Below are 8,257 nucleotides of genomic sequence, written 5' to 3'. Positions count from 1 at the left end.
AATAACAATAATAACATAAATACACATAAAATAAAATTTTTTAAAAGGTTTATTTATTATGTATAGTGTTCTGTTTGCATGTATGACTGCAGGCCAGAAGAGGGCACCAGATCTCATTACAGATGGTTGTGAGCCTCCATATGGGTGCTGGGAATTGAACTCAGGACCTCTGGAAGAACAGCCAGTGTTCTTAACCTCTGAGCCATCTCTCCAGTCCATAAAATAAATATTTTTTAAAAAATTATTTAGATCATTGGATAGTGGTGGTGCAAGCCTTTAATCGCAGCACTCAGGAGGCTGAGGGAGGCGGATCTCTGTGAATTGGAGGCCAATCTGGTCTACGTAATGAATTCCAGAACAGCCAGGGCTCTATAGAGAGACCCTATCTCAAATAAATAAATAAATAAATAAATAGCATGTTTTTTTCACACCAAGTTATAAAACTCTCCCCCCAAGATCTCATTTGAGATGTTTCTGAGTACAGGTATGTGGAGGGGGGGGGGGACACACTGGAAAATTCTTGGTTGTAATTTTCCAAAGATTAATGTTTTTTAGACTAAATAACATTTCCCTAGTGACTTTCTAGAAAAAAAGCAAAATTTTAGTAACAAAGTTTGAGTTTATCTTTTTTTTGTTTGTGTTTTTCAAGACAGGGTCTTTCTGTGCAGACCAGGCTGGCCTCGAACTTACAAAGATCCACGTGTCTCTGCCTCCAGAGTGCTGGGAGCCTTTAAAGGCGTGAGCCACCACTGCCCGGCCTGAGTTTGTCTTTTGTTGAAACCTGCCTGTTTTATGAGTTTATCTTTCTTAGCATGAAGCCTGGCAGCAAGGTAACCTGCTGGTGAGTTTTTACATGTGCAATGGACTGACCTGGCGGCTGCAGCCTCTGAGGAGCTGGCTGAGGCTGCTGCTAAACTGTCTGATAAAGCTAGAGCCCCGCCATCGATGCCAGGTATCCGAGAAGGATACATTTGAGCAGGAAGTATAAACCAAACGGCCTCTGTGTCCATTAGAATGAGAGAGACTTACCCACAGCCCGCCTGGGATCCTCCCCCAAGGGATGATCTCAGAGACTTTGTGGGGGGCAGAGGTCATCAACCTTCAGCTGTCACAGGGCAGCATCAGCCTTTGGCAGCCAGACCCAGAAGGTCTGAGAGATTTTCCTGTGGAGAGGGAACTTGTGAGAACTGACCCACCCTGGTCAGGCAGAGTAGGGCAGTCAACCCAGCAGTGTCCTCAGTTTGGCCAGACCCTGCCAGCAGGAAAGGAATGGGGCAGTCTTTGCCCAGTGGTCAGTGTTACTGCACTTGAAGCAAGCTCCAGGTGAAGTCAGTTGCTGCCCATCTTTGGAAACTGCATCAGCTGCTTGCTACCAGAAACTGGTATTTTGTCTATCGGGGAGGCCCTTTTCATTAAACATCTTAAATGCCATATTCAGCAGATTTCTCTGAGGGGTTTGAAGGCCAGCGTCTATTCAGTATACCTGACTTGAAACAAACGACTTGTTTTAGTTTTTTGCTTTAGGCTCAACCTTGACAGCATATACAGAAGGCTAACAACGTTTGTCCTTGTAAATGAATTACATTTGTATGTGACGTGAGTTTTTGAAGGGACACTAGCCCACTCAAACATGTGGCTCTGGCAGCCCTTGGCCTTCTCTCCATTCCCTCTGCCTTGCTAAAAACCGTTAGCTGGGATTAAAGGTGTGCACCACCACCACCACCACCACCACCACCACCACCACCACCACTGCCTGGCCCAGTTTTTAAAGCTAAACCAAGTTAGCAAAGACAAAGAGACTAGACATACAATTTCAAGTCAGTTTTTGCTAGCCTGAATGGACCTTAGGAATTCATAAAGTTTATTCATCAAACATGTTCATGATCTAAAAAAAAAATTAGAAGCCTCTGTTGACGCAGTTAGCAAAGACGTAAGTGTTGAGGCACACATCTCTAAGTCAGTTTCTGTAACCTGAGGAGACCTGTATACCCTCGGGAATTTACAAACCTTAGTCATCAAACAGGTCTTTAAGTCATATTTTCATAAACTTTATTCATGCTTTTGTCTTCATCTGGTTTTGTTTTCCCTCAGGACAAAAATCATTATATGAAAATTCATCCTAACCCAAAATATTTTGGAGACTTGCTGTTGACTTCTTAGTCTAAAAAGTAGATACAGCCAGGCCAGTGGTAACACACGCCTTTAATCCCAGCACTCAGGAGGCAAAGGCAGGTAGATCTCAGTGAGTTCCAGGCCAGCCTGGTCTACAAAGTGAGTTCTAGGACAGCCAGGGTTGTTACACAGAGAAACCCTGTCTTGAAAAACCAAAAAAAAAAAAAAAGTAGCTCCAATGATAAGCAGAGGGCTCAGTTGGACTGAAGTTTTATGGGTTCTGCCTTAGTCGGTTTTTACTATAGCAGCAAGCCACATAGTTGCCATGAGGTGAGCCTATGAGGCACACACCCTTTAAAAAAACAACAAAGTCTACTTTCCTAAACAAGACTGAAATCCAAGTTGCATATAAGCATGCTGTAGATTTTTAACTAATCAACCCTTCTGTTACAAGTTTTAAGCTATTTTTTTGTTACAGGTTTTAACCACACCCAGTGAACTTACAAATTCTGAGATACAGAAGGTTTACACAGTGTTCTTACAAACCTTGAGATTAAAGCTATACTTTAGCAGAAGTTTTAGAGATATAAGAGAAGGGAGTACTTTAGAGAGTTGAATAAAGCCAGGAAGAGGAGCGTGAGGTAAGCGGCCTGACCGGCATTAGAACAGTTCACGTTTTGCCTGTTTTAAAGCACTGATCGTCTTTTCCTGGGCTGCTTTATTTTGCTCTCCTCCTCCCTACCACAGAGTCAGGGGGCCTGCCTGACCCAGGGAAGAGATTTGGGGGAAACTTTTCAACAAGCATGCTTGGGTCTGGAGAAAGCAGGCTGCACCCCAGCTCCAGAGCCAGTCTTTTTATAGGGCAATAAAACGATGTTTCAGGGCTGGAGGGATGGCTCAGTGGTTAAGAGCACTGGCTGCTCTTCCAGAGGTCCTGAGTTCAATTCCCAGCAACCACATGGTGGCTCACAACCATCTGTAATGAGATCTGGCGCCCTCTTCTGGCCTGCAGGGACACATACAGGCAGAACACTGTATACATAATAAATAAATAAATCTTTAAAAAACAAAACAAAACGATGTTTTACTATTATCCATACCAAAAAGACATTTGGATTTTTGTAAGACGTGAATCCAGTGGTCAGAGGGAGGGACAAGATCAAAAAAGGCTCAGAGATAGGAGATTTCTGAGAGTGGAGAGCAGAGGAAGTTAAGAGAGAAGAGATTTGGGGGTCATTTGTTCGTGCAGTGGTAGAGGCTGTACAATCTCTGAGAATTTGGAAATCAAGTGTCTCATCTTTGGCCATTGAGCTGCGCTGAGGCCAAGCATTGAAACAGTGAGACTTTACACAAACCTCTGAGACTGAGGAGGGAAAGAGATTAGGATCTCATGGAGCTCGGGCTCCAGCAGGCCAGCGAGGGACAGAGCGAGCTCCCGGAGAGAGCTGAGGGACAGTGGGGAGGGAGCCAGGGGCAGAGCAAGATGGGACAGACTTTAGGAAAGGGGGTCGCAGAGGAGGATGGAAGAAAAAAAGAGTGCGTGTTCCGGTAGCAAGAATTTCAATCCCGGCTGTCCCCAAGTGGACCGAGAGACTAGTCAGAGAGAAATGTCCAAATCACAAAGGAGAAGTGTCCCTTTCTGAGTGACAGGTGCTCAGTAGGGTGAGAGAAGCTGTGTGACTCTCCAGCGCGACAGAGCAGCCAGCTCCAAGGTGACACTTACCTGAGCACCACGCAAGAGCAGGTGGAGAAGAGCAGTGGTGAGGAGGCAGACTGGAAAGTCTGGACTCAAACTCGGTGGATGGCAGAAGCCAGCGGAAACATGATCCACACCTACGGAGGGTCACCCAGTCGGCCCCGGATATTAGGGGGAAATGTTATGGAGGTTAAAACAATTTAAAGGTGTAAGTAGGTCCCGGTTGCTGGAGGTGGATCAAAAGGTACACAGCGCTGACTGGGACAAGACCTTTTGCAAAAACTGAAAGTCACCATCACCTTCTCTGATGATGAGACACAGATTTAGAGATACCCATCAAATTTTGGTGTTTTATCTTCTGTCAGAAAAATACTCATAAGCCTCCAATTAAAAGATTCAGTTGCGCGCGGGGCGTTGGTGGCGCACGCCTTTAATCCCAGCACTCGGGAGGCAGAGCCAGGTGGATCTCTGTGAGTTCGAGGCCAGCCTGGGCTACCAAGTGAGCTCCAGGAAAGGCTCAAAGCTACACAGAGAAACCCTGTCTCGAAAAACCAAAAAAAAAAAAAAAAAAAAAAAAAAAAGATTCAGTTGGGCTGAGTGGTGGTGGCGCACACCCTTAATCCCAGCACTTGGAGGCAGAGGCAGGCGGATCTCTGTGAGTTCAAGGCCAGCCTGGTCTACAGAGCGAGATCCAGGACAGCCAGGGCTAGGGGGTGGGGGTGGGGTGACGACGAAGAGGACAAAATGATACCATTGGACTGGCTCTCAGATTGACAACAAAGGTTTCTAGGGGTAAGGGCAGAAACCAACCCCCAGGACGGGCCCAATACCGAGTTCCTTGTTGAACTAACCAGTTCAGCTACCCTTGTCCAGATTAAACAAATACCCAATGACCCTGGAAACAAAAATGGAAATCACAGCCCATATTGGCATCTTAGTGCCCAGCCTGTCGCCCTGGAATATACCTCCTGCCTGTGAAGACCTGGGACCTCTGATTTTCATAGGTCTGGTTCTTCCAGAGAAACAGGTGTGCACTGTCTTGAGCCTGAAAGATGTGTTCTTCAGCTTCCCATTTCCCATTGGCAGAGGTGAGTCAACCCATCTTTGCTTTTTTTTTTTTTTTAAGATTTTTTTTTATTTATTATGTATACAGTGTTCTGCCTGCATGTATCCCTGCAGGCCAGAAGAGGGCACCAAATCTCATTTCAGATGGTGTGAGCCACCATGTGGTTGCTGGGAATTGAACTCAGGACCTCTGGAAGAGCAGCCCATGCTCTTAACCGCTGAGCCATCTCTCCAGCCCACATCTTTGCTTTTAAACGGAGGGACCAATGGGAGCTTACAGCGGGCAGCATGCCTGGACCGGGTTGCCCGAGGATTTAACAGTTCTCCAACCCTGTTTGATGAGACACCAGGAGCTGATCTCCTGCCCCTCTGTCAGAGGTTCCCCGGGAAACTAGATTGGAAAAGGGCCACTGAGGGACCGCTAGGTATGGACATGGGCTCCGGAATGCCAGCCAAGAAAGCCCAGTGTCGTATACCAGAGGCTCCCTGCCTTGGCTACCAGCGGAAGTGAGGGAGGCACTAGGGGCCTGTCCCCCCAGAGGGGATTGCTGCCACCCTTCAGCTCCTGCTTCCAAAGACTAAGAGACAGGTCGGGAGTTCCTGCACGCGGCTAAGCACTGCTGCTCCTGGATGTCAGAGTTTGTGGAAATGGCAAGACCTCCGCGCCCCAGCACCAGGTGGGCACTGGACCCCGACTCCGGGCTAAGACTAAACAAAACAAAAGGAGGCACTTGCAGCTTGAAAAACGGCTCTGACTCCAGCTTCAACCCCAGTACTTCAGGTGTCTCAAAACCTTGAGTCTGTTTGACCATGAAACAAAAGACAAACCGGGGTTTAACCCAAACCTGGGGCCATGGGTAAGCCCTGTGACATACCAGTTCAAGCGATGGACAGGATGGAAGCTGCTGCTAGTCTAATGGGGAGGGGGGAAGGTAACCCTGGGTCAAGATCTTATACTCACAGCACCCCATGCCGTTGAGACCTTCTCCAGGGAGCACCAGAAAGATGGTTGTCTAGTGCCTACGTGACCCAGTACCAGGCTCTACTCCTGGACCACCCTCAAGGCCACTTTCAGACCATCAATCCTGCAAGAGCCTGAGCATGACCTTTAGGTGCTCATCTGTGCCTCTCGTGAGACGAAAGATGAAACCGGGTATGTGGGAGCTGTGGTAGTTACTTTAACTGAAGCAATGTGGGCCCAAGCCAGGACCTCAGCCCAGAGAGCAGAACTGATCTGTCTGACCAAGGCTCTCAGATAAGGAAAACAAGTTTCTCCTTGTTCGAGGCCAGTGATACTGTCTGGGTCAAGCAAGCACGTAGCCAAAGGGACTGAAACCAGCTTGGGAAGGGCCCTACACAGTGATTCTCTCCACTCCCACAGCTGTGAGGCAGCTGATGTTACACAATGGAGTCACCACAACCGACCGGTCAAGGCAGAAGAAGCCACAGCTGCCACCACCAAACCGACTGATTCCCGGACCACGGACCTGTTAAAATTAAGGTTGCCTTGGGCCTGAGGCGCTTCTGCTCCCTGCCCCTCCACGTCCTCCTGAGTCTTAGGTTTGGTGTGAACACAGGCTCATGGTCCAGCCTGCAACGTTCTCAGGCCTGGACCTGGGAATGGAGGAAGACAGACACAGGAGAGGTGACAGTTAATTGGCTACACACTATTGCCCCACAGTCCACCTTTTTTTAAACGATTTTTTTAAGATGTATTTATTTATTATGTATACAGCATGTATGACTGCAGACCAGAAGAGGGCACCAGATATCATTACAGATGGTTGTGAGCCACCATGTGATTGCTGGGAATTGAACTCAGGACCTCTGGAAGAACAGTCAGTGCTCTTAACCTCTGAGCCACCTCTCCAGCCCCCATGTCTTATTTATTTTTTATGTACATTCAGGTTTTGCCTGTGTGAGGATGCCAGATACCCTGGAACTGAAGTTACAGACAGTTGTAAAATGCCATGTAGGTTCTGGGCATTGAACCCAGGTCCTTTGAAAGAGCAGCCAGTGCTCGTAACTACTGAGGCACCACTCCAGCCCACACCCCTGCCCCCACCCATATTCCATCTTGACCTTTGCTGCTCGGATGCTCACTTTAAGTATTTGATTATATCGGAAAAAGAAAAGATGTGGGAGTTTATCTTTTGCGGCAGGAATACAGAGTTCACAGTTCCATGCATGCCCTGTGCTGGGCCTCCTGGCTGCCAGGAGCAAGGGAGTTTCCATTGCAAAAATCAGGTCCTGAAACTGAGGCTTCCTAAAAAATTCATTAAGACAGATTCTGACCTTTGGAAAGAGAGGGAACACAAGAAATCAAACTCTGTGCCATAGGAAGGGACCCTGGGGATGGAGTTAATAATTCTCAGGCAGAAATTGGCCAGGATTTCTGGTCATGTTTAGACATCCCTCCCCCCAGACTACAGAGGGACAGGAACTAACCAGACTGTCAGCCCATTGACTGACAAACTCATTCTGACTGGGGGCAGCCTAAATTAACATTAGAGGACTTACAAGGGGCTGGAACTTGTCTAATGTCCAAAACCTTTAACCTAGGCACTTCCCCTTATTCTGATGACTGCTTTTCTGCCTTGTGAATTAATTCATCTGGACAACAGCGATAAGACTCAGCCCCAAAACCTCTTGATGGGTGTGTTCTAACTGTTTGACTAAAAGTGTCTTTTCTGATGTCTTTCTCTCTCTCTTTTTCTTTCTCATGTATACCGTGTTCTGTCTGCATGTATGCCTCTACTCCAGAAGAGGGCGCCAGATCTCATTACAGGTGGTTGTGAGCCACCATGTGGTTGCTGGGAATTGAACTCAGGACCTCTAGAAGAGCAGCCAGTGCTCTTAACCTCTGAGCCATCTCTCCAACCCATCTGATTCCTTTCACACTAAGCAGACAGGTTGGGCAGGACCTAGAGGTATTACAAGTTTCCGTTTCTGAGCCACCTTTAATCTGGAGGCAGAGGCAGGCGGATCTCTGTGAGTTGGAGGCCAGTCTGGTCTACAAAGTGAATTCCAGGACAGCCATGGCTACACAGAGAAACCCTGTTTCAAAAACAAAACAAAACAAAGTTTCTTTTTATGAATTAAAATAAGTTAGATTTCCTTGCTGACATGGTCCTACAAAATTGGAGAAGCTCAGTCTTCTCATGAGATAAAGGAAACTATGTCTGTTTTTGGGAAAAACCTGTTGTTTCTATGCTAATTAATCAGGAGTAACTAAGAGAAAATCTTGATGTGGTTGGGGAAAATCTCAAAAAGAGAAATATATATGTGTGTATATATATACATATATTTATGTTTATATACACATATGTTTATGCATATATACACACATGTTTATGTATATACACACACGCATATATTTATGTA

Source organism: Peromyscus leucopus, chromosome 16_21, assembly GCF_004664715.2.
Source record: "Peromyscus leucopus breed LL Stock chromosome 16_21, UCI_PerLeu_2.1, whole genome shotgun sequence".
Lineage (NCBI taxonomy): Eukaryota > Metazoa > Chordata > Mammalia > Rodentia > Cricetidae > Peromyscus > Peromyscus leucopus.
Note: the sequence above shows the minus strand (reverse complement) of the source record.